A 27,813-nucleotide genomic window follows, 5' to 3' on the forward strand; every position below is an offset into this window, starting at 1 on the left:
CTCCGGAAAAACATTCCCCATAAGGCCAAACACACACAAACTATCAAGGAGCAACAAGCAGCAATTTGAAAATTGATGCTGCCTCAGGATTGCCTCAATTCTATCCTGACCATCCTTCAGAGCTGCACCTCCCTCTACTGGGGTGGTGGTACGTTTTGTGAGAGCACACACCAAGGCATTCATCCTAGGGAAACTGGTTTATACCACTGGATCCACAGGCCAAAGAGCAAAGACACTTCCTTTTGGAGATGCCTCTGGCACACAATTCCAGATGAAATCAACTCCTGGATTGCATTCAAGAGGGGAAAAAAACCCAGACAGCTGCTCACCCCTCAGTGCCTGCATACTCAGAACTCCCCAGAGATGTGAGCAAGACAGTCAAACACTGAGGAAACAGAGCCTTCTCCTGCCACCTTCCTAACCCAAACTTACCCCGAGCTCAGTCCTCCCTGGCAGAGTGTAAAAAATGGGTCCCAGCTACAGGGGGGAAAGAGGGCTAAAGCCTTCACGGCTGAGCATCTCTGCCTGCAACCGTTAACTGGAACTTGAAGTTCACTCCAGTCAAGGATACCGGACTGAAGGAGGAACCACATTATATCACCTCAGGAGGCAAGCAGTGCTACAGACTACCTTCCCCCCCCCCCCCCCCCCAACCCCTTTTTTTTTTTTAAACACTCACAGGCAACCGCCCTTATGGATATGCATGTCCACAGTCTGCTGGAGAAAGAATACTGGGGCTGATGTCAGGGTGGGACTATATAGTTATGTCTGCTTTACCTTCCATCTCCATCTGCTGGCAGAGATGCATAACCCACTTGTTGGTACTGACCTACCTGAACACTAAGGAACAGAACATTATTCAGATTGTGAGAATCAGAGTTTCCAAGTTTATTCTGAGACAAAGTTTCTCCCCAATTCCCTTTAAAACTGATCACACATAGCAAACTAAAGCTTGTAATGACTGGCGCACACTGGATTTGATTATTTTTTCACAAAACCTATTAAAACTTTTCTCCTAACACTTCTGTTGGAGCAGCTTTGAAGAGAACAGCTATGAGTGACAATATGAAGATCTGTTTTCCCAACAGAGTATATTTAAAGTACTTCAGCCTACACTGGTAGTTAAACCTCTCTTTATACCGAGGTCTTCACAGCTACTGTTCCCTCCCTTTACACGGTATTTTTTTTTTTTTTGGGAAGCGGGGGGAGATGTGCTCATTTTTATTCCAGCAATGTGGTGTTTACCAAGACCAAGGCAGGGAAGAGACTGCAGATCCCACCCCCACCCAAAGTCTGTTTTTTTATTTACACTTATTCCTATTACCTTGATTTGTGTATGCCCACTTCAGAGATTTGCATAGGTGCTCCCCCCTCAAGACTGAGGTAACCCAGAAAACTAAGAAGCACAATAAAGCTATTCTCATTCTAGCGTCCTCAGTAATGACAGCCAACACCTCCTTCCCTCATTCTCTTTTGCATAAACTCAAAACTAAACAATGGACCATAACATCTCTGCTGATGCACGTCCATAATCTCCTGGACCCAGGGAAAATCCACCCAGCTCACAGGCATTAAATAGCATCACTTCTCTCTAAAGTAATGGCAACTCTTTTTTTTTTTTTTTTTTTTTTTTTTTTTAGTAAAGTGTTACATTCATCCTTCAATTATTTGGAACTGTACTGGGAAATTTACAAAAAAGTTTTAGCCAGAACAGCATTCCCTCCAAAGGAAAAAAAAAAAAAAGATTTTCCCCCGGTGCTCCTTCAAAAGGAAAGGTGTTCGAACCCTAAGAACATCCCAGCACAATTGGTCAGAACCATAGATCATTCAAAGGACATAAAAGGGAAATTAGCCAGGCCCGCAATTCTATAAAGCTCTGTTTACTGTCCAAATGAACAGCAACTCAAAATATTCTAGAACTGAAATTTTCTAGCCCCTTAATTCTGCTAAAATGGAATCATAGACTAATCAGATAATTTATCATTAAGTCTCACATGCTAGCACCTAATTTTCCAAAAAAAAAAAAAAAAAGGTATAAAAGATTCTAAGCTTTTGTGATTTAACTTTACTCAGCAAAACAGATTCTTCTCTTCCTAAAAGAATTTATTCCATGACCTTTAAGCCCAAGTCACCTACAATAACAAATGTGTGGCACAGCAGCCTGCACAGGGCAGGCAATGCAGATATGAAATGCCTCAGTCAAAAGAGGTGAAGCCGTGCACTGAAAGCCTAAATCTCTTCCAAATTTTGTAAGGGGGACACATGGATTTGTCACAATGGGCCAGAGGTATCATATGTGCAGCCAGCTATATTACCTCAAATGCCACGCGTGGCAGCAAGAATTACACTATTGCTGCTGCTCCCCAACACTCAGTAGCATCCACGCTCAGTGCAATCTCCCCCTGTGTCACTTAGCCTGGGAATAAGAGGCTGGAGGAACCCAACCAAAGAGGGGAGCTAAGGAGGTAGAAGACTGAATTGGTGGGGTGTGTGTACAGAACAGAAAACCCAGACCAGCTAGCCATGCCCTGCTTCCTGCCCATTAACTATCATACTCCAGGGCTCATGCTTTAGCAGGGATAAGGAGGCATGCATGATTACATATGTGCTCAGACAGCAGCTCCTGCATGTTTAAGAGTCACCACTGTCGTGTGTCTTCCTGTTATGGGGTAATGAGCGGAGCCCAGATATTGGTCCTAGATCTAGGCATATGAGTTTTCTGTGGCATGCCGGTTGGGAAACCCTGTACCATAAGAGGCATCTAAAAACAATCAAAATATGAAATCAAATAGTATTATAAAAAAAAACTATCAAAACGTTACCAGAGTTGCTATCTTGTTAAAAATGTATATCTGCAATTCCCATATTCATTTGGAGATCACAAAATAATCCTAAAAACAAGCCATTTTATGACATTAAGAAAACAGATAGACCAACACCTTTAACCCCAAACAAGCCTTTGCTGCTTTTTCAAAGCCTCTATCCTTCAGAGCAGCAGTAACCGAACCCATACCGTAGCATATTTAAGACACAGGAAGCTGGGGATGCCAATTAAAAACGTTACACATGTTGGTAAGAATCTAGTAGATGGCTTTTCTCTTTCAATAGCTTCTCAATTAACAGACATAATGGGTTCTAAATGGTAACATTATCAGGCTACTAGAGGCTACCATTTCAATGATTCATAAACTAGGCAAAGACTCAAAGGAAGACATTTTCCAACTCTTAAAAAGGACTTCAAAATTTCTGTGTTAGACATCAAGATTTTCTTCCTGGTATTACAGGTATCAAACTGGGTTTACGAAGGAAAAGGAGCAGATTACACAACTTTACTAGCTAATAGCAAAGAGCACCCACATTTTTCAGATACTGAAAGACTGACTGTTGAATAGCCTTATTTATAAAAACATTTGGCAGGGGAGACTTCATAGCCTATACCAACAGCATGCATAAAACCCTAGAGCTGCACTGAGTGAATTTAACCAATCCTTTCTTACTGAGCAGAAGCACTGGACAAAGTTGGCCCCTATCCTCATTCACAGCAGCCATGGCACAATTCAATGAAAAAAATTCAGAAGCCAACCCTGCATTAAGAGTATCTTGGGTAGAGAGGTTTGCTGCTTTTCAATATGCTCCCAAATTTAACAGGGAATGTCTTCAAGATGCTTAAAATGCAATGTTCTACACATGCATAGAAAGAACAAACAGAAAGGCACACCATGGCCAAACTATCTGGAGGTTTAGCTCACCCAGGCTTAAATATCTTTACATCATTTAAAAATGGTGGCCAAAAATAAAAAAAACATTAAAAAGACAAGGTTTAATCATTTACTCTTATTGAACTAACTTCTTAGGCATGATGTAACCAAATAAAAACAATTTTCAAAACCAGCAAATAAAATGGACAGAAAAACTAGGTTTTATGGATTTATTAGGATCTCAAACAGAAAAATCACTTCACAGCACCCATTTTATCTATATTCCAAATACAGAAAAGCTTCATTGCTTTCCATTATGGCTTAACCCTCAAGTTTCCCAATACTTTTGGTAGGAGGAATTTTTCATAAGTCTGCATCCACAGAGCATTCAAAATTTCTTCTTTGCTTTATGAAGCTGGTCTCCATGCCAGTGCAGCCAGAAAGCCTTCTCTCAACAGCTTATACAAAAATGGAGCAGTAATTTCACCAGTGGGCAAGTGCTAAATTATTTTAGAAAGGCCAGATATCTAAAAATTACTGAAAACTGGCCAAGTCAAAGCATGGGAAAGAATGGTGGGTCAAGAAATCCTACTCCGTGAATGGGACTGCATAACTAACTCCCATGTGAAGACAAAAAATGCTTATAAAATAGATTGTGTATGTCAAATTTTCTATGCAAAAATATGGGTTCTCTAACTTATACTGGAATACTACAGTAAAAAAAGTACTTCGCATGTGGTAGAGAAATAAATTTAAATATTACATATTTCATGGATACATACAATTATTGAAACTCACTTACCCAAAGATGTATTAGATCTTCCTATGCTAGAGAAACTCACTTAAGATGAGTTTAGCAAGGGAAAGAGAACCAAAATGTTTTAGGAACACTATAGGTCCTTCTCAACCCCAGCTTTCTCTGGGTCCATAAGTCAGTCAACAGATTTACAGGCACCCTGAGGCAGGACGTGCCCTCCTACAGGGATTGTACGTTGCACAAAATGCCCAAAACTTATCCCCCTTTCAGTCTTACTATATACTAGCTGAAACATAGCAAAAATAAAACGAGCAAACTCTCCCAGGAAGCCATCTCTTGAATTGTGGTTTTAAGTGGTCATCTGCACAAAAAAGAGTGCACTATGTGATAGAGAACAAAGAAAAAGGCGGGTAATAAATCCAAATAGGTAAATCATGAAGAAACAGAAGGGATAAGACCCATTCTTCTAGAATGTACTAGTCACTTTTGGCATTACCTCCAGTATACTATACCTTCAGTATACTAACAGCTGTAACATGGGTGTTTACCTGACCAATTTATGAATTTACTTGTGAAAATATTTAACTTTACAAACTGGCATTTTATATTGAAAAAGTAAACCTACATGCAAAAAGCCTTCCCTTTTTAATCTGCTGCAGCATTTACCTTGGTTGTTTAAAAGAAAGCTTACAAGTTCACTGTAATATCCTGGATATAAAGCTCAAAACTGTTTAAAATGTTTCAAATATTTGATTTATATTCCATTTTTCAAGCTCTTCAAAGTGAATTACATTCAGATACTGTAGGTATTTCCTTACAACAGGAGAAAATATAAAATTAAAGCAAAAGTTAAAAAAGTAATGAAATACGTAATGGCACTGAGTGACAAGCTACACAAACACATGCATGCAGTAGATATTGGTGGCATGTCTATGGCTTTTTTGGTTTATTCCTTGTAGTTGAAGCATATATGGGCAAGTAAGACTAAGGAGACCTTATCTTGCTTGCAGCTCCTACTGACCCCCTCCCCCACATCGATGGATAATTTGTTAGTCGGCAGAGGTGGCAGCAGCATGGATCCAGAGACTGCTGCAATACCTCTTGCAAGTTTGGGAATGAAGGTTGTGCCTGATTTCAAATCACTGTCCCTAGGGAAGCTTTAGATCTGCTGTGTCTAGGGTCCCTATAATTTGGGAAGCGGCATATGATGCAAAGCCAGGGAGTCCTGGAAAGTCAGGGCGGATGGTGTCTTTGGCACATCAGGGAGCCTATGACACATTGTGGGTGTGTGTCTGGGCTTAATTACCCCACAGAAGCTTGCTGGTTATCCCCTTCAGGTTCAGAAAAGTCTGACAAGTAGAGACCTCAGCATCAAGACTTTGCAGCAAGTGTGGCAAACTCTAGTCCTCAAAAGCCACAAACCGGTCTGTTATTCAGAATAGAGAATCTATACCCACGAGATTTTTATGCACTACCTCTATCATGGGTATCCTGAAAACCAGATCCGTGTGGCTCTTGAGCAGAGTTGGCCTTTCCTACTTCAGGAAGCTAGCAACTCTATCTAGGGTTCCTTTCACCTGTTTCCCCTTTATCAAGAGCACTGCGTGTACTAAACGTGTCGCAGCCACTATCGAAAGGTATTTCAGACTATAGTTTACAACACAGGATATTTTGGTGCCTGGTTCAGAGTAGACAGACAAGGAAGCAATCTTTTGGCTCCAGACTTTCTAATCAAGCGTATGAAGTACATATAACAGCCAAGACAATGATTGATCTACTATTGAGTGGGTGCATTTGCAAGGAGCTTACTATTACTCTATTAAGAATGTGGTGTTTCAGAAACCATCTGAAGTTTAGATATTCGAAGACAATGTAAGACCAAAATATCCCTAGAAGCTAGAGGTCCAAAAGATTGATTTCACTGTTACATTAGAACAAGGGTGGCCAACTCCATTCCTCAAAAATCCACAGACAAGCCTGGTTTTCAGGATATCCACAATGAATATGCATGAGAGATTTACATGACTGCCTCTATTGTATGCAAATCTCTCATGCATATTCATTGTGGATATCCTGAAAAGCAGGCTTGTTTGTGGATTTGAGGGCTAGAGTTGGTCACCCCTACATTAGCACTTTGAAAAATACCTGAAGGTTCATGGCCCCCTGCTCACAAAGCCTTCTATGCTAATAAAAAATCAATGCATATGAAGGACTGAAGATAGCTCTCAAGCTGTGAGTAATAACATTGTACAAGTTTAGCTCTGATATACCTCAGTCACTCCCATACTATCTGGGTGGTACTCACATTTCAAACTGATGAGCTGGTTCTGAAAAAAACAAACATTCTGTACATAAATTTAACTCCTTGCCAAAGTTTTTTTTCCAGATTTGACCAGTACAACTCAAACTAGAAAGAAAAATTCCCGGTTAAGTGTGCTAAAGGGAAATATGGGATCCCCTGCCCCTTGCGCTGTCCCAAATGTCACAGGATAAAAATGCATTTAATACCATTCTAACCATGGCATCTGATCACTGTTTGGCTACCTTTAAGGCAGGCCTCGCTTCTACAGAGTCTGAAAGATTCATACCTTACCACCGAGGCGTAGATCTTTGCTGAAACTGGATGTATTCTAGAGATGTACCTGAATAAATAATCGAGAAGGTATAGAAGTTTTATTATACCAATATAAAAATGTTTTCCTGCTTTCCTGTGTCCTATCTAAAAAGTTATGATTAGATATACTGATATGGGGAAGCAGGATCGGATTATACAACTGTAGCGATTAGTATGATTAGAAAGTTGTCGGAGTCAGGTCTCAAATATTTTGTTGCCTGTATTATTCCTATAGAAATAATCCTGCCTTTATTTACATGTATAAAACAAAGGGAAAAGAGGTAGTTAACTTCATTACCTGAAACAGTACAAAAACCTCAACTAATGTTAAGATGGTCTGAACCACTGGGTCATTAAGGATTTGATGGTTTAATTAATCAACACCCAATTATTTGGATTACTTCCCATGATACGCTCCTGGCCACCCAACAACTAGGGCTTCTTTTAAACAGACAGATATTTGTTCTGCATTACTGGGCCGTAAACCCCATTCTTGCACAAGCTATGACATGTCTAACACTGAATTTGACTGGCAAGGTTTAGATGCGATATCACTGCACAGCAGTCTCACTGGGGGCTTTCAGGTAATTGAGTAGCATCTGATAAAGTGCACAGTTAATTTGTACAATATTAATTTTCACTTACAGAAACAAGATACTTTTGCCCCACTGTATGTTGGTCTGTCATGATTATGCAGCCTGTACAGTGAATGTTAAGATATGGTAACTTGATATAACATGGACAGATATGGATGACTTGCAGCATATGAGCAGTTGCATTAGGAGTAATTAATTATATTAGCCTCCCAATGGGTCAACATGAGAAATTAATCTGGGTATCACTTCAGATTTCACTGGCATAAGCCACCTATAAAAAGCCCAAAGCATCATCTGCCATTCCAGATGTGATGCATATTCCTGTTATTCAGAGTAAAGCTGTAAAGATGAAGATTTTCATGGAAGAAATTTTACAAACTTCAAAAAAGCTTCACTGAAAGGGTTATCAAATCAAGAATGGCTTAAGGATCAAATATATAGTTTTAATATGCTCATGATTAAGGAGGGGTTTTTTGTTGGGGTTTTTTTTTTTTACACAGGCTACAATAAGTAATACATAGAAACGAGATCTGTCAGGCACTGGCAGGAAGTGTGGGATCCAATTTTGGAATATTAAGGACCAAAACCAAATGCTACTTTCAAAAAATTAAAAAAAACTGTGGTAATTATCTATTTGGAACTGTCCAGCACACACCAGGTATGTGTGAAAACTTTCTATAGTCACTTAGGAAATGTCACCCATATGACCACTGCAAAATCTGTAAATTGGGATCACAGTATAATAGTCAAATAGAACAAGTTACATTAACTATGAACAATATCAGTAAAGCTTGATTAAAGCGACTGGGTTATTTCATGTTTGGTACCTCAAAAAACGAAATGGTCTCAGATTAGGAAACATGACAGGCTGCACTGGTTGCTGATAACTAATAGATTTGTAGATATGGAGGTGGAAATACAGATGTTTGCTTCTTTAGATCTTAAAGCATATTCTGCAGATTGACAAGAGCCAGCAGAGTTCTGCTATTGCATCTCATGTCCTGGTGGTATGGCTGAGGGCTACCTTGAAATTTGAGACCAATTACTGCAGTCACTACAAATATCACTTTTCTTGCCAATACTGGGGAATCCATCATTCCTGCTAGCTCTGTTATATCCCCATTACAAAAAAAAACAGATTAGCTATTGAAGTGCTTCAGTGCTTGGAAACACCTAAATTTGTGGTTATGGATTCTTTTGAAAACTGACTAGGACAGGGTTAGTTTGGAAAATTGTGCATTTGCAAATACATTTCTTGGATTGTTTCATTATCTACTCCACCTGTCACCTTCTCATCTTATAAATAGCTAAATTCACTTCAAAGACCCTCTACATTGGCCGATAGGTCTGTAATGGAGTCACACTTAATAGTAAAAAAAAAAAAATTAGTAACCTGTTTACTAAAACAATTACTGTGAATCTTTGTCTACATGAAATGCAAGGTCAACTTTCTCAGACATCTCCTGTACAAATGAAAGTTACAGTCCAAGTGTCCTACATGCATTGCATGGGGTAGGCAATTTCACTATTTGTGGGCATGTCCACAAATTCTCACTCATTTTGGAAAACTTATTTGATGCTTGGCAGTGATTACAGGTGAAAGTGGTCTTCTCAGAGTATTGTATACTTATCTTTATAAACATATTCCAATTGGGAGATTTCATAAACTTTTGTTGGCTAAAGCCTATTTTCTAGCTAAGAAATGTATACTGTAATTGGTTAAAGATGCCTTCCTTTTTGAATTGGAATACATGAGGAGTATGGAATTTCATATTGCCCTTTCAAGGTCATCTAAAGATGCTTTTGTCATCAGATCTGGGCTCCTTTTATTGAAAAGCTTCCAGTGGACTTGCAAAATTAATTGAAGCCACAGAAAAATAGTGTGAAAAAAAAGTGGGTATACTCTGCACCAGAGAAATCAGAGTTCTTCTAACTTGGATGGGAAGAAATCTTGGCTTGATCCAGTGTAAGGAGGTAGTTGGGTGTTGTGTGTTAGGGTATATATTTGTAAAAGTGTTTGCATGTACTATAATGGAGGATTATGGCAATAAAGATTGCCAAGTGTCATTACAATCGCTAGACTACATTAGCTAAACTATCAAATGGACTGAAAATGTTTTACAGCTGCAGTATGTTGGGAGCTGGTAAACTGTTAACGTGAAAACAGTCAAAGACTCAGTTTTTGTAAAAAAAAAATCTAAGCTTTGACATCATTTAGGCTATTGGGGTAAGTTTGCAGTTTGCAAATGTTGCTCACCTCTTTAAAAATGCATGCATTTAAGGTTGGTCACAGCTACACAGCACACACGCCCCTTGGTGCTACAAATTGGGTGCAACTTTAATTTCTGACAGTTTGAGGGGTTCAGTGGATTTAAGTTTTCATTAATTTTTCTTTTTACAAGTTTTGGCTATAAAATCTTTGCTTGGCTCCAGTAGGGATCCTCTGCTGTTCTGAATGCGGACTACTGGAGACAACTTGGTAAGTCTCTGCACCAAACGCAGAGTCTAATCACAACGTGCAGGTTATCTTCTTGAACAGAGAAAGAGAAAACATGCCCTGCTCCTGTACACCCTCATCACCCAGGAACCTCTTCCCGAACAATCAGGCCAATGTAGTACAGTGCGCTCCAGCAGAGCACATTGTTAGCCCGCGTTTGGCTGCGCATTTGACACGCTATTTTTACCCCTTATACAGTAAGGGGTAATAGCGCATCAAAAATGTGCTGCCAACCCACCCCCCCGAAATTAATAGCACCCGCAACATGCGAATGCATGTTGATGGGCCTATGAGTTATTCCCGTGCGATACAGAAAGTAAAATGCGCAGCCAAGCCGCGCATTTTACTTTCAGAAATTAACGCCTGCCAAAGGCTGGCGTTAATTTCGGCCGGCATCGGGAAAGTATACAGAAAAGCAGAAAAAACTGCTTTTCTGTACAACCTCCGACTTTATCATAGCGATATTAAGTTGGAGGCCCCAAAATTAAAAAAAAAAATTACAAATCTGCCTGCAGCCTGAAAGACGGACGCACAATTTAGCCGGCGTCCGTTTTCCAAACCCGTGGCTGTCAGTGGGTTAGAGAACAGATGCTGGTAAAATTGAGCGTCGGCTGTCAAACCTGCTGACAGCCGCCGCTTCTGTCAAAAAGGAGGGTCTAGTTAGTGTCCCTAGCGTCTCCTTTTACCGCGGGCCCTAATTTACATACCTGGGCTTTCTGAATCACGCGCCCAGAAGAGTGGCCTGTGTGCGCGTCAGGAGAGCGGGCGCTCGCCGGCTCTCCTGCGCGTTTTTCTGTATCGGCCTGACTGGCAGCAAGCTTCACTGCTTTCCAGAAGATAGGAAATATTCACAAAAAAAAAAAAAAAAACAGACAGCAGGCTGAGAGACGCTCGCCGAACAAGAGCCATTCTCTTCTGGCTTCTGCTGCACAGAGCAACGTGATATGGAGGATATGGCCTAGGACTGCAGGAGCCACAGAGGAACCTAGCTATGGCCTGGACAAAAGCATTTCTGGCAGCTAGAGGAAAGCCAAAACACAGAAGCAGCAGCAGTGACCAGAGCAAATCTAAGGCAGTGTACTCGTTTGATGTTCCTTCTCTGGAAAGGTGTAGAGTCAAAATCAACAGGGAAAAAAAAAAAAAGTCTTGAGCAGTCAAGGTGCCAGTGCTACCCAACTGGCAGCAGGTGCCCCACTCCCAGGCCCTGCAATGCCACAGCAGAAACCTGGTGAAGAAAGGCAAGGATGAAAAGATTTAGAAAACAGTCAATTGCTATAGGGGAAAAACGGGACCAGGAGGGCTTTTCTTGGCTCCCTTTCTCTCCTCCCTAGCCTTGGAGCACAGCAGCAGCTACCTCTTTACAGCAGGTGGTGGCATCACTTTTCCACTCTCACAAAGCTGCCTGCATTTAGCAAGCACAACTCAAAAGCCTATTAAATATGATAGCCAAGGCATTCTCGACAGGGAACAAAACTGTTGGACGGAGTTAAAAATATAAAACAGCAACTTTGCCCTAAGTATCTAAACAGCCGTGCATGAGGTTTTATTTATTTTTTTTCCAGCATGCCAAAATGCGCTGTGGCTTGGGGTACACTGGCGTATAAAATGCTTTTGACAGTACTTTTTGATTGTTGCTGCAGGGTCTTCTACTATAAGGATAGCAGGATGGAACAAAGGGAATATTTCTGACAAGCCAAACCTGTGTGCAGTAACAGTTGCAAACACTTCAGCCACTGGCAGTAATATTAAACAAAACTATGAATTTTAGTTCTAGGTGCTTCGTCATTTCTTAGTTTTTGCCTTTTATCTTAGAGGGCATGTACGGGTAGCTCTGGGAAGCCTTCATCGTCCCAAAGGTCTTACAAGAGTGATCCCTCCCTATCTGAAACCGGCTGTAGCACTTATAAAGTACACACTCCCGGTGCTAACAAAGGTAGCTGTCCCGCCTCTGCACACGCCAAATACTGACAACCCACCAATCTGACTGCTCAGCACTGTCTATAGTACTTTCTAGCATGACGGCCGATGCAGTTTGCCATCAAAGTGGAGGAGAAGCCTAGTGGTAAGAGCAGGCTGGTAGCCAGGGACCAAACCCCACCGCTACTGCTCGTGTCCTCGGGAATTTACTTCACCTTCCATTGCCTTAGGTACAAGCAGGTTGCAAGCCCTCTAGGGACAATGAAACATCTATAGTACCTGAACGTAGCTCACCTTGAGCTTCCAATAAAAAAAAAAAAGGAGCTAAATAAAGTTTAACAAAGTAAGTTCTAAAACTTGAATCATAGGTTTGTATTGAGATAGTATAAGCTAACCTTGGATTGCAACCCACCAATCTAATGAAGTCACATGACCATCACTTCATGCCATTACCTTGGCTATGTACCAGTCCACAGCTTTCTGAACCGTGGACTGATGGGGCACAGTCTACCCACATTCTCTTAACCAACCTTTTGTCAATATTTAGTTTACTGTAGGTAGACTACTACCCCCATAAACATGAAGTATAAACCCATTAGGTCACAGGCTTCTGTGATAATCTGCAAGCATCTCCAAAAAAAAGCAATCAAATTTCCATACAACACCTTCAAAAGCCTGCCAGTCTTCACATCTGGGTCTCTGGTTTCAAGCTAACTCATGTTAGGAATCACTGATCTAGAAGCCACTTGGTGGCCTATATGGGCATGAGTTTGCCTCAGTTTTGTTTCACATTAAAAAAAATATATACATACATATATATATATATATATATATACATATATATACACACACATACCAATAACGCACAATTAAACTCTGGAATTTGTTGCCAGAGAATGTGGTTCGTGCAGTTAGTATAGCTGTGTTTAAAAAAGGATTGGATAAGTTCTTGGAGGAGAAGTCCATTACCTGCTATTAAGTTCACTTAGAGAATAGCCACTGCCATTAGCAATGGTTACATGGAATAGACTTAGTTTTTGGGTACTTGCCAGGTTCTTATGGCCTGGATTGGCCACTGTTGGAAACAGGATGCTGGGCTTGATGGACCCTTGGTCTGACCCAGTATGGCATTTTCTTATGTTCTTATGACATTCTTACCAGTGAAGAAGCAAAGACTTCACAGGCTTGCAGACCTAAATTACCCTCTCACCCTTAGATGCAAGTCCTGCAGATCAGGGCTAAAGCACAGGACTGGGAAAAAAAAATACCTAGCACTGCCCTAGAAACAAGAGAAGCTGTCACTCACCATTCAGGTTTCACCCTGAGTGATGCAGCAATCACACCACAGAGAAGAGCCAAAGACACAGGGGAGTGGGATAAGGACAGAGGAAAAAAAAAAGTAAAAATATGCCAAAGATTAAAATAAGTGGGGAAAAAAGCACCAAAGCAAAAATAAGGGAGGGAAATTTGTCCCAGGCTACTAAAAATGTGAACTGCATTTAAATAATTTTTACAGCCTTGCTGAAGCACAGGCATCTGCAGCTGCACCTTTTCAGGATAAAGTGCTTTTGTTTCCAGTGCTGTCAACCTACCACCTTGTGAATAAGTGAGCTAAAAATATCCATAGCCATGTATGATTCTTCCTGTGAACTGGGACTAGTCCACTTCCCAGCTACTAAAAAAAAAAAAAAAAAACTGTAGCTCTCCCCTAGGCCCATTCCCTACAAACATTTCATTTCCACATGCAATCCTTCGAAGAGCTCAGCCAGTATGCTCTGCTTATGGATCAGAGCAAGAGGAGCAAATAAAATCCATCAAAAGCAAAATTTGGATTTAAGATAACTGATTTATGAATGCTTGTGAGATATGGGCAAATGGAGGGGAGTAAGTACAGAAGGCTTAACTGGTGCCAATGTTAACCATGCACAATGTGCATATACATGCTAGCTTCTACAGAAGCATGGGCCATCAAGATGACTAAAATCCTGATCCTGGCAAGCAATCCTCTCCTTTGTACAGTCACCTGCTGACAGAGCCACTAGATGCCCTCTCCTGCAGTCTGTGATGCATTGACAGCACAATTGTCATCAGCAACAGCACAGGATAGTCTTCTAGAAATCCAGCTGGGAGGAAGGAAAAAAAAAGATTGGGCATAATTTCAATGCCATTTTGTTTCCACATTGTGCTGCAAAAACAGTTTAAAAAAAAAAAAGATTACTTTCTGGAGCTCTACGAAAAAATCATTAACACTTGCTAAAAGCCCTTTCCCAGAGATCTTACATGTTGACACTTCATAGCAGGATCTTCCCCTGGAGTGGCAAGAACAGGGGCAACCATTTCCCTACTTATGGCGCTCACAAAGGCAATGATTTGTTTGCCAAGGACATATCCAAAAGTACGGAACGGAATAGTTGCCCTGCTGACAAAACATTAGAACAGTCCCATTTACTGCATGCAAAGCTAGCCTGTTTCAGCCAATGCATTTTTCCCCCCCAGTTCTTGCTGTCCCAATATTCGACTTCCATTACACTGAAAGGGTACATGATACTGCCAGGCTCTTCAGCCAGAGCTCTGTACCCTGTTCTCACTTGTGCTTTATAGGTGGGCTAGCCACCCGCTTAGGTTCTGATCAGGATCAGCACAGCGAAACCAACACACAAGGCAGCAACAGGTAAAAGGGGGAATTTCAAAATAAAACAGAATCTGCAAGGTCACCACAGTAGTGGAACACAAGTGCTGTGCATTGCCAGATGGAAGAGACCTGGATCAGATTCATGGACCGGGTTTCTGCTCTCCAGGCCAATTGGGACAAGGGACTTCTAAACACCCCGCTTCCACCAAGTTCTGGAGGGAACAATGATTTGTAGAGCCTAGCAAAGGGCAGTGACGATGATGGCAGAGTTGGGGGGGGAAGGGAGGGGCACATCCACTTGGTGGCAAATGAAGCCCCCATGGCATGAAAGCCCCAGCAGAGATTGCTTCAGCTGAGCTAGAAAGAGCAAAGGAACAAGAAGAAACCAGCAGGACAATTCTGAAAGGAAAAGGCCATCTTAAAAAATAAAATATTTTGACTTGTCAACCTAGAAAATTAAGCTTTGTATCAGGAAGCCAGCAAGCAACAAAGTTATCCGAAGAACTTTAGCCATACTGCTGAGTGCTGTCAGCTAAAGTCATGCAGATGATTTTAAACGTAAGCAGCTAGAGACTAAATCTAGCAGGTTAAATAAGAAAACCTTGTATGCACAGCAGATGCCAGTCTCCCTCTCCACTCCTACCCCCAAACCTTAAAAAAAAAAAAAAAAAAAAAAAAAATTGATAATTGGCAAATCCCCAACTCTAACCTCCCAAAAGTGGTCCCCGGCTGAATTACTAAGTCTCAGAGCCGACTGTTCCCAGCACATTAGGCAGAGATATCTGTGCCCGACAGTAAAGGGCACAATTACTGGTCTTTTTCACGTGCAATGATATGAATACTAATGGGGGCTTGCAGCTGTCAGTTCTACAGGAGTTTGCTATTCAGACCCGGGAGGCTGCCTCTGGGGTTCGCCCAACACTAAAGGTAAGGGGCTGGGGATAGGGGAATCTCATACCTGTTTGCTGGCTAGCCCGAGGACTAATTTCCTGATCACGTTTCGCCAGATCATTTGACCCGGCTAGCACCAAGTTATCAGCATTAGTTGGGCAAATTTAAGCCACACCCCAAGTGCACCCTGCCTTTTGCCCAGCTAGGTTTTAGCACAGTAAACCCTGCCTGATTAAAGCTCAGCAAGGCAGGATATTTAGAAACTCCAAGGAGGGGAAGGGGGGGGGCAGCCTATGCTCAATCTTGCACTTAGTTGGACAAAACACTTGAGTAATTGACCTCTGCTCGTCCTGCTGATGAGAATCAAAGCCTGTAACAGTGCCAGCTGTGTCCAGCCTGTCACCGTCAGTGACCCTTACCCGGCATCTTAAATATCCCAAAATGCATTCACACAGCACGCACCCCCCTCCACAAGCAGCTCCGGGCAGTCCCTTTCTGTAAGACCATGGGCGCTACAAGATGGTATTCATTCACGTTTTATCTATAAAGGTGCCAGAAAACCTCTTTGAGGCAAAACTGGTTCTAGCAGGTTTTACCCGCACCCGTTTATAACATCTTAATTAGCAAAGAGCTGAAGAGTCTCACACGGGAGAGACTGTCACGGTGCTATCGCAAATTCACCTTAAGAATAAATTTAGTGTCCGCGGCTCCAATACAAAAAAAAAAGGACCAATAATAGTAAAACAAGTTTTCTGCAACTGGCTAATTAAAAAATAATGTTAGCCAAAGATCTGTATGTTTACATTTACAATCTGTCCCTCCCAGAAGGCCCAAGGTGGAAATATACAACATGAAATACATTCTGATAACTAATACAGGTATAGAGGCCCAACAGTTACATGAACATAGGTGGATGCGGCTCTGGATTCGTCTGAAGCGCACATGTCAAGACACTGACTGCGTTATCCACCTACTGCTCCTACAGGAAGGGAGGAACCGTAAGGTCCTGATGAGCCTGCCAGCAGACCCAAAGCAGAAGCCATCAGCACTTTTGGTCGTAGGATGCAGTCTGCATCTCTTCTCAGCAGACTCACTACAATTATACGTCTGAAATATGCCGGGGGGGGGGGGGGTGTTATTTTAAGAAACTCTGCAACATACCTCTTATTTTAAACACTGAACTTTTACATAGAGGTTTTTTATTCTCCCTCACACTAAGATGAAAGGCCTGATTTACTAAGGTTTTATTCCATTCTGTATCCAGGCCAAAAAATAAGGATCTAAATGAAATACAGGGATACTATTTGGTACATTTCCAGAGTATGTGCAGTGATGGGGGGGGCTTATTAATAGAGGAAGATGGTGACTTTCCCTACAGCACAATATCCAACACCCCACTTACTACGGCTAGCGTCCCCTTAAGAGCTAAATCTTCTTAAAGGTAAAGGAAAATTCAGTGGCTACAGCAAATTGTCCAATTTTTTTTTTTTTAAATCAGAAGACAAAAGCTCCAACCTGGACTAGGTGCAAAAGCACCTACTATAAAGGACAACTATACAACATCCCATTTATTGCACTAAAACCTTAAACGAAGGCTGGGATTGTGCAGTTTCTCTCCATCCTCTCATCTGCCACTGAACTCCATTTCAGAGATCTTAAGGTTTCGTAACACTACCACCTCCATTTCAGTATCTATTAAAAACCCCTCACTGTCAATTCCTCCCTCCACACTTTAACAAAGACCAGTTTTATTTTGAGCAAACCAAGTCAATCTCCAAAAGGTCTTTACAAGAAGGACTGCCACAACAAAGCACCAGTAATACAGCTTGAACAATGCCACTGAGAAGAAATTGTGAATGTTTACCGGCACACTGAAGGCACACCGAAGACTTGAAACGTCTCGAGCAGTTCAAAACCTCACTGCATACAGAAAAAGATCAACAGCTGCCCGACAGCACACCCTGAAGCAATTGATCCTGTCACTGCCTCACAATCCTTTCAGGAAAAACAAGGATCACTGCGACTTACTGCCATACCTTTCTCCTCTAGTCCACACCTGTCCCACCCAAGAGCCACATACAAACAGGAATACACTTGCTCTTTACCCTGCTGCACTGGAAAATTTAGCTAGTGTGAAACTGCCAAGCCACAAGATGGCACCAGAAAAGCCAAGCAGCCCAGGGCACACCTACATTAAAATGAATGTGACACCAACCTCCAGGGGGGAAGGCAATGGAGACATGAAGGCTCATGGGGTCAAAAGAGGAACTATAGAAGCAATAAAAACCTCACCAATCTGTAAAATTTAAAGAGAAGGAAGAAAGGGGGGGCACAGAGAAACTCATCACTCCCCGCCAGCTCCCGCTATATACAAGAGCAGAATAGAGTCTGTGGTATGGGGGCAGGTGGCTTGGTCACCTTGAAACCCCCCCCCCCCCCCCCAATGTGGCTGCCAGAGCTCCTCCAGTACTGCTGCTCCCAACACTAAATATGTCACACCCAGTGCGCAGTGCACCCTCTCCCTGTGTCACTCAGCCTGGGGATAAGACAGAGGCTGGAAGGACCCAAAGGAGGCGGCTCAGGGGGGGTGATGAGGTGCATGACAAAGGGGGGCCTGGCTAGGTATGCCCTGCATGCTGCCTGTTAATTTCTACACTCTAGGGTTCACGCTGTAGGTAAGAAGGCGGCATGATTAGTATGTTCTCAGATAGGAGGGTCCTACATATTAAAGAGTTGCCACGTGTGTCTTGTTCTGAGAGCAGAGCACATTTGCTAGCCTGGATCAGAGTTATCAGGCAGTGACCTTTCCATGACACCCAACTGTTAAGCATCCAGGATTCAATAGACAGACACCAAACATCCTTGAAATTATTCTGACAGCCAAGTATACCAGAACTCAAGCCTCCACTAAGCCAACACCAAGTACAGTTCAGCAGCTAAAGCACTCATTTTATTTTCTGCGACTTTAAGAAAGCAAAAGCCACTCTGTGGGAATTTAGAGGGGCATACAGCTGTCAAGCCTCACCTTAGCATCTGAAGGTGAAGTCACCCAGCCACAGTAAGACTAGATACAGAATATTGTGAAACCCTCAAGCATCACACAGGGAAAAAAAAACATTTTAGAATGCAAGTCACCACCCCAAACCAAAATCTACTACAGAGAGTAGAGCTCATAGAAGTACACAGTATACCTGTTTTAGGAGAGTCAAAGCATCACCCTACAGAATACTCAAGAAATATTTAAAACAAGAACAGAAATCATTAACTGAATTACCTATATCAAGCACAACCCATAATTCACATTTTCAACCTCTCAGGCCAGAGCCTTCACTTTAATACTATTTGACAGCTGCTCTTCATAATCCTGCTCAAATTAGCCACAAAACAGAACAGAGCCGACTAGACCATTCACACTTGAGACCAATTCTTACGTCTTCAGTTTAATTCTACCAAATCTTACCAACTGAAGCTTAAACAAACATGAGTCTTGCACAAGAAAATGTATATGACAATGGCAGATTTTACTGCTATTATTGCAGGCCGACAATCTTGAGGTATCCCAACTTCTGAGAAGAGCCTCAAAACCTGCTCTGAACACCCCCAATCCCAGCAGGAGGATCAGATCTGCTCCACTCTACCAGTGTTAGATAACCAAGACAAATGTAGGCTGTAATCACGAGCATCCATAGGAGGATGGGGATATTCCAGCTGCAAGGTCATTTGCTGAAACTGTCTCTTGCAGACACAAGCTCTCAATGTCTATGCATATTACAGCATCTTAAAATATTTCTACTATATAACTCAATACTCCACAGTAAAATATTAATAAACTTGCTACACTTTACACCATTGCTTCCTTCCAAAACTACACTCCGGCAATCACCTAATTTAACTGCAGACAGTACCATCAGATGCAAGAGAAACTGTTTATGCAAATGCTTGTAAGTTTAAAGCATTAGAAACTTAACGAAATTCTGGGAAGCAGGTTTAGCAGTCATATGTTTAGGGCATCACTAGTGCAAGTGCTACCCTACAGAAGGAACAAAAACAATTTCAAAAGGAATTCATCCAACTATAGAATACTGTAAAGAGGAGCCCCTAATTTATGAAAGATCCACAATGGATTTTATCACGTAATAGTAACAGATAGGGCTCAATCTAGAACCACCAGCGTTTGCGCACATTTTTCAAATTCAAGGTATTTGGAAGCAGAAATCCAAAGAAAAGACCAACACCTTATCTGCCTCAATATAGAAGGCACAGTTAAAAGTAAAGTAAGAAAATGCCACCCGGTGTGCGTACCGAAAGATCTGTGTGTCCCCGTCCCCCCCCGAGACAGGTTTTCTTCTAGCTCCCTGGCAAAAGGGAATGGAACGCATACCAATGGTTTCTGCTAAGAGGCAACGGGAACACAGATCTTTGGCAGGCCTCACTCCACGAGTAGTTTTAAGACTACTGGGAAGGGATTAGCAGTTACTAATTTGCAGCCGTTTCCCCTCTTCAGCACAAAATAAGTTCGACTGTACCTTCTAAGTATGAACATTAGGGCCTTAAAAAAAAAAATTAAGCTCGCCAGACTTTTCACATGTTTTGATCTCTGAAAAAAATGTTTTCAAGACGGGATCAGTTTTCGTAAGTATAATAAGGCGCAGGGAGTGGTGTGGCGGCCTAGTTACCAAACAGTACAAAATTCCGAAGGCCCTATTGCCCCCTAAAATCTCCGATGCGGCCTGAGCTCGGTGTCCGAGCTGAAACTCGATTCACCAATTCCATGGCGCAACACAACCATGGTAAGTTTAAGGGGCCAAAAATCCCCATCGACGACTTGATGCCCCGGGGGGGGGGGGGAGCGGAGTGTGTCAGCCCCAGGCAATCGCCCGCTTCCCCGTGAGCAGTTCGCTGTTACCGGAGCGGGTAGAGAGAAGCGTCCGTCGAATCTTCCCGGATGGCTGCAAGCGCCCCACGGAAAGAGAAACTCACAAGAAAGTGAAAATCCCAGAGGGGAAGAAGGAACAGCGCCCGGGGCACGTGCAGGGAGGGCGTGGGGGGGGCAAAAGGAAGGTGTTAGGGGGGGGGGTCTCCGAGTCCCGCCCCTCCCCGGTCCGCTACGCGCGCGCTACACAGAGCACGTGGCGCAGCCCAGGAGAAGAGGCGCGGGGCCCAGCGATGGCCTCCGCATCATCCGGAAAACAAAAAGCGACTGGAGGATCTCTTGCCTACCAATCGGCATGTTTCTTCCCCCCCCTCACAACCACTCGCAGGAAAATAAAAACAAAACACGTCAGTCGTCTTCGGAAACAAAAATGCAGACCTCGTAGTTTTGTAGGTCACGAGTAAAAAAATAATTTCACATAGCGACAGATATTCGCTGCGGAATTTGTCTCCCTCCCGCGGGACTGAGGATGGGTGCTCCCGTTTTTGTTAAAAAAAAAAAAAACACTGTCTTTCCTTCAATTACAGAAGCTTCAATAGCCGCCATCTCCTCCCCCCGCCAGCAGTTTGACGCCGCTCGCCATTAAATGGTGACTACGTGTAACCTACTAGTCAATACCACTAGGTCTCTAATCACTCCAATAACCTTCCCCTCACCACATTTAGAACAAATGTCTTAGAAAGGCGCTGAGAGAACTACGCCAGAACGAAATAGCAAGCTTCCCTCTGTTCCTTAAACCATGTTAAAGGGGTAAGCAGAGAGCTCTAACACCCCCCCCCCCCGGCAGGCAGGTTAAGATGGAGGGAAAAACGGTTTCTCCCTCCGACCAGCACCACTACATGGTTTCCCCATCACACATTTCTTCCACGTGCTTCCGAAACGCCTTCGCTGCAACCCATTATCCTTAGCGCAACGTTATTCCAAGCAGTCAACGGGGAGAAACATTATCCCCTCCCCCAGACTTATAAGAACAACCCCGGAAAGTAGAAAGCCACCCCAGCCCGATTAAGATCGAAAAGCGTGGGGTGCACAAGCCACAACGAGAAAGAAGAAAAGAAAACGTATTTTTTTTCTTGCATCGCCGGCCATCCTTTCATTGTACAAGATCCGACGCCTCTCGCTAGCGCAGTTATGCCTGAACCGCACTCACTTTTAAATTCGCCGAAAAACACGCTCGCCTTTGCAGCAACAGCATTCAACTTTGCATCCGAGCTTGCGCGACCTGCGGGGCGGGAGAGCCGCGCTACGGAGGGGCCAGCAGAGGCCGCCAGAGAGCACGAGTCTCAGCGGTCAGCGAGCCAAGCCGGCGCCGAACCCAGAGAGGTGTATTTATAAGATCCCTTTTATGACGACATGGGGAAGGCGGGGCCTTCCGAGCGTCCCCGGGAAGGGGGTGGGGCTTCCGTCGACGGACACCTAGCGTGGAAGAGCCTCAAGTGCCTCCTTTGCCGCTGATTTGTAAGGCTACAACAAAATACGTTCTTTGGCAGTGAATATAAGTATTATTGTTCGTTATTCATTCTCTCTTTGCAGAAAGCAGTTTGCTTTTTCTGAACGGCCGTGCATCTTGACTTTGCCCTTATTTAAAAGCAATTGCGATCTGACAGTTGTCTGGTTTGGTGGCGGTGTATCATCATTCTTCTTTTTGTAGAACCAGCTGTAAAAAGTCGCAATACATTTCGTTGAAAACAAAGGCCTGCCAAATGTCTATGTTTTGGATACATCAGCAGTGTGTGGGCGGCCTCCGACTGTAGCTGGAGTTTGTATCAGGTGCTGGCCCTTCTTAAAAATCCAGGACTTGTCTCTCGCAATCAAATAGGCCGCAAACTGCAACACCTGCCTGATTGGTGATTATCCCACTAACTAAGATTCTCTCTTAAGATATTTGCGAAAAGTCTTAATCAGCAGGCCATCAAAGTAATTCTCTAATAAAAAAAAAAAAAAGTTCCCTTGTTTTTGTAAGAAAAGGAAACAAGATGCTAATATAAATTAATCAGAAGAATAGCCTTGTTGTACGTTTGTGCTGAAAAGAATTTAGTAATATGTGTTAACCATATTGAAAGCTAACAGTCCAGGCAATGCTGTTGATACAAAAACAGAATGTGTAGACTAGATCTTCCACCATTAAACAGTTCTGTTTTATTTCGCTCCCATTAAACAAAAACCCCTGTAGAGGTGAAGTATTAGTAAGCCTTTGGTGGACCTAGTTTTTTATATATATATATATATGCCAGAAGGCACTAATAAGACAAAGATTTTTTTGCTTGCTGCCCATTGCAGTAGTTTTGAACTGGCTTTTTTCATCTCTAATTTAAATATTTTTATTAAGTAATGGCGATACATTTTGAAAGGAGCTTAGTGCTTTGCCTAGTTTATTTTTTGTAGTTACATATATACACACACACACCCTTTCTCGCCTGACTTCAGTGTCCCCTAAAATACTGAGAACATGTGGTATCAGAATTTATATCCTATAAAGGAACTGTAATGCCTCTTTCACGTTTTATTTAAATCTCTAACAATATTTCATTTTATCATTTTGCTTAAGGAAAAACAAACCAATAATGGGTGAAAAGCGTCTCCAGTTCCCGCATACGTTCATAGGGCCCTAAAGATTTTTGCCTATTTGCACCCATCACGTTTTCAGGAGAAGCCCTTTACTGATAAGAGTCCCCCACTGCATATTTTACCCTGCACCTCGATTCTTTTTAATCATTGTTCTTGTGAGATAAAGACTTTAGAGCTCTGATGTGCCAGAGACTTTCAATAGATGCACGTCAACGCTTTGCATTAAAAACAATATCTTATAGCTTGTAAGAGGTGTTGCTTTGCTTCCAGCCTCGCATCTCTGAAGCCAATGCGGGGTACTTGGGTAAGTCAGCCCTGCCTGGGATCCCAGGATACTCGCTTCCCTGTGCCCAGATGCCAAGCAGGAAACCGTTCTTGCAGAGAAAAGATTACGGATGGATTGTACTTCGACGTGTGTATTGTCAAGGAATTTAAGAATACTAGTTTGGAAAAAAATGTGGTCAGATTATAACTGCAATGAAATGTAGGTCTCCTGTATTGCATCTTCCTAAAGTGCATGCTTTTAATGTGCATTAGGAATGCTTTGCTAGAGTACTAGTTTTCTATTTAAAAAAAAACGAATCTAATAAGAAAAAAAAAAGTTTTAAGCCTTCCTTATTGTCAATTCATCCTAGCGTATAAAAATTCTTAACCCCCAGATCTCAGTCTCTGAAATATATAATAGAATCATTATTTTCAGACTCCTATATATAGTATAGGAGATATAAGAGTCATAAAACGTATTTTAAGACTTAAGATCTTTCTTGCAATCTTAGGGATAGCGGATTATTAGGAGCCTCATTTAGAGCATTGGCAGCACCCAGGACCCCGACCCATGTGCCACGCTGCTAACGTCAGGCTTAGTTCACACGTGAAAACGAGCGCCCCTGGCCAGGCGGGCGGGCGACAGCTGGCAAAGCCCCCCCTCCCCGGCTCCCTTGCTCAACGAGCCCTAGCGCAGCCCTGCCCCCTGGCACACAGCGCCCACGAGGCAGTGCCAAGCCTGGCACGCCTCTCTGAACAAAGAGAGAACCCGGCCATCTGCGCACAGGAAGGATCCTTCCAAGAAAAGACACGCCTGCTGACCTGAAAGGGTTAAGGCTTTCGAGCCGCACATTAACTGCCCTAAATTGGGCTGTTTTATCCCTTTCTGTGCATCTGTGAATTGGGGGGGGGGGGGGGGGGGGGGGTTTGCCAAACAAGCCGGTGGGTGAGCTTTCGGCTCCCGTTATAACCACACCTCAGCTTGTAGTGCATCGTATACATGCTGGGAAATTGCATTTCCATCCCTCTCTGGCCAAAGGCTCTTTCATTAATACAATTAGACTGGAGATCTGCTGATCCCTTATAATCTGCAACGATACGCCTAATCTTTTAAACGAGCATCCAGAATTCTCCACCAGAACCCGGGTTCCCTGTTGATGATTTTTTTTTTTTTTTTTTTTACATACACTTGATTATGCAAAAGAAGCAAATTAGTTATACACGTTTTCTGCATGGCAACTTTAAAGAATACATGGGGTACTTAATCCACATATGTCAGTATAGATACAGAATTATTATTTTACATTTCTTTCAGGAAATTAGTCACGTAAACCTAGAACTGTTGGCTCGCTGAAAATATATCGTGCATCCGCCCCCATATTGTGCATTTTCCAAATAGTTTCAGGTCTGCAAGTCCCGGAATAAAGAGCATTTTACAATGGACAGCGACTGCTTTGATCGCAAGGCAAAAGCCGTGTAAGAAAGGGCTCGCTCAAGTTCTCCACTGTCTGTCTCCGAGGCACTGTGCATTGAACTCGGGATTATCCCAGCTATGCCATGCAGATGGTATTAAATCAAAAATCCAAAACACAAAACTTACCTTTCGCTCTTATGGTCTATATAGATAGATAGATATAAAAGTAAGGGTGCAATCCTGGCGAAAAAGGATGGGTAAAGCAGCGACTCGGTAATGCAATTTCTCTCTTTCAAATAGCAGGAAACTTAAAACTGCAGCAAAAAAAAAAAAAAAAAAAGGAAACCGTTCCCCCACAAACGTCAATCTTAAGAAAAAAAAAATAACAGATTCACGGAACTAAAAGACAAAAGTAGGGGGAAAAATACAAAAAGTGTAATCAAACAAAGCTACCCTCCTCTGGTTTCAATGCAACCGAACACACCCCCACCACATGAAAGAAAAAAAAAAAAGGAAAAGCAACCAAAGAAGGAACAAAGAAAAAGAAAGGATGAAAGCACGGCAACCAAAAAAAAAAAGCCGCTTTGCGTGCGCCCCTGCCTCTCCTTGTCGCTTTTTTTTTTTTGTCAGTAGCTTCCTACAGAAGTAAGCCGCTGCATCTCTTAAGAGAACCGAAATCAAGTGTGTGCGTGGGGGGTGAGGTCCTCTTTAAAGGGAGGAGGACCGCATCTCTGATTTATAGCGACCGTATCACCTAGCGCCGCTCTGCACGCTCGCGCGCGCGCGCGCGCCCCCGCCAGCCGGCCGGCCTGGCGCGCCCCCTCCCCTCTCGCGCGCCGGCTCGCGCGCTCCGCCAGCACCTACCCCTCTCTCCTCAGCCCGTAGCTGCAGCCGGCGCGCGCGTGCCAGCTTTTCTAAACCCATTCTCCCTCACTTCCCGCCCCTACCTTTTAATTATTTAATTCTATTTTTTTTTTTTAGTACCCTCGTCATGAGTCCGAACCCTCCCAAACCGCCGACACGGAGAAATCCGATTGGCTGCTCTCCCCTGTCGATCGCCGGAGATGAGGGGCAGTTCCCGCGGAGTCCGACAGGACGCCAGTGCGCGCGAGCAGCTGGACGGAGACACGCGCGCGCGGCTGGCGGGTTTTGTCGGCGGCTGCTTGCCTCCGGAGCGGCAGTGCGGAGCAAGGAAACGGCTCTTCCTCCCTTAGGAATCGTTTCCTTACCGAGAGGCTGTGCAGTCCTAGGCGCGAGCGACTTTCCGCTGTCTCTGCGATGTGCGGAGAAGGCTCGGGCGTCCGCTTGTCTCCCCCCCCCCCCCCCCGGTCTGGCTGATGGACGGCGGCATTGTGCCGCAGTTTTCTTTGGTGCTGCCTTTGCCGCTTTTACTGATAGAGTAGCAAAGCAAAGAAACTAGATCCATACACACATGCCTTACTGTTGTAACTACAACCGAAACACACACGTACGTGTTTGCCTTTTAGTTACACGAGGTTAGGGACTTTAAGCTACGGAAACCAATTCCATCAGAAAACTTCATTGCCCAATTTAACCATCTTTATTTATAATTTGAAATAGTGCAGTGGCGGCGTACAACGTCTATAAATGTCACAAAGCGCAAACACACTTCGAATCAAGCTTTCTGTGAACCGTTATTTATTCATTTTCCATTTGCACTTTTCAAATTGTTCATAAGCAGATACTATTTCCGAGTTCTAGTAAAATGGAACAGATTATTATTATTGTTATTAACTCCTAAACTCCGAAGTTATGCAACATTAAGATAAGTACGTCCATCCCTGCAGTTAACAGGACTATGATAACTGAAAGGATGGACTTGGGGGTTACAAGTCCGTCTGTGGTGCCTCCTGTATTTCACCGATGTATTCCAAGATTATTCCTGAATATAGCACGGTTCTGTTTTCTGCTTCATAGACTACAGGGAGGGATATTGCATCTTTAATAAGGCAACTCCTACCCTTCGGATACAGAAGTCTTTCCGTGTTTATTTGCTGCCATCCCTTGTCTGCATGTACCAAGCTAAATTAAAACAACAACAAAAAACCTCCACCAATAAACAGATCTGAGGCAATAATGAGTTGTAACAGAGGTGTTAAAGCAAATCAGTGTTCATTGAAAGTGTCCTTGACTGTTTTATAAATGATTAATGGAATGGAAACAAAACCCTGTTTATCAGCTGTTTGGTGTCCAAATCCCATCGCCTGTGACAATAGCTGCAAGCGGTACTGAGGGCCTGGCTTTGCATCTCTGATTTTTCGTTCTAATTTCCTTCTGACAGACACTCACGCTGTGACGCGTGGGATCGGGAGATTACCCTGGATAAACACGTTTGATGGAGTGACAGCTTTTTGGCCAGGACAGGCCGGGACTGGAGCTTGGAACTGGTGCATTCGTGAACCAGCTCCCCAAAGATAGTTTGGGAGAAAGATGGCAAACAGAACCAGAAAAGCAGACTCCTCTGTCCTATTATGCTGCTTTAATAAACGCTACCGATCTGAATCATTTAACAACAAAGCATGCAAGCAATGGATTTCGTAAGTTTAGTGCTTTCCGCTGGCTTTGGACTGCTTGCAGGCTTCACGGGTTATTTGCCACGTTTCTGTAGTGACTGAAAGGAGTCAGATATTCAGGATCACATACGATTACTCTTTCCCCTAGTACCACGGAGATGTTTGACCACTGGCACATTCAGGCAGTGCCCTACATTTTAGCTGTATATGAAGTAGTTGTTCTTATGGAAATCTCCAGCAAGAACAAAAAGGCAGAGTTTATAAACCCAGAGCAAAAAAAAAAGCCAAAAGCAACAAAGAAACCGTGGCCAGAGCCCTTCTTGCTGGTTCGAGTGCTGCAAGCGAAGCTTAAATAAGCCTCTTGTTTGAACTTCGGTTTTCCACGCGATGCAAACTCAATACAGAGGGATCTTTCAGCAATTATGGCCGTTCTGTAATAGGACTTGTCAGCCAGGAGGGGACCAGGAACAGAAATCAGGTCAGCCCACAGTCCTTCAC

The 27,813-nt window shown here is 43.0% G+C and overlaps 1 protein-coding gene across 26 annotated transcripts in view; it reads right to left on the minus strand.

Moving 5' to 3' along the window:
* ELAVL2 (ELAV like RNA binding protein 2) overlaps window positions 1-24,985 on the minus strand; it is a 462,154-nt gene extending 437,169 nt beyond the window's left edge. For 2 of the 26 annotated variants that reach the window (XM_029606073.1, XM_029606016.1), the window contains exons 1-2: window positions 24,968-24,985; window positions 7,044-7,097 (exon numbers count right to left, since the gene is read on the minus strand). The gene's annotated coding sequence lies outside the window, so the exon portion shown is untranslated. Of the gene's footprint in view, window positions 1-6,760; window positions 6,783-7,043; window positions 7,098-20,508; window positions 20,573-21,685; window positions 22,232-24,967 lie in introns of those variants that run through there. The other 24 variants (XM_029606163.1, XM_029606145.1, XM_029606154.1 and 21 more) reach the window with 18 other exon arrangements.
* Window positions 24,986-27,813: the final 2,828 nt, after the last annotated feature.

Source organism: Rhinatrema bivittatum, chromosome 1 (genome assembly GCF_901001135.1).
Source record: "Rhinatrema bivittatum chromosome 1, aRhiBiv1.1, whole genome shotgun sequence".
NCBI classification, from domain to species: domain Eukaryota; kingdom Metazoa; phylum Chordata; class Amphibia; order Gymnophiona; family Rhinatrematidae; genus Rhinatrema; species Rhinatrema bivittatum.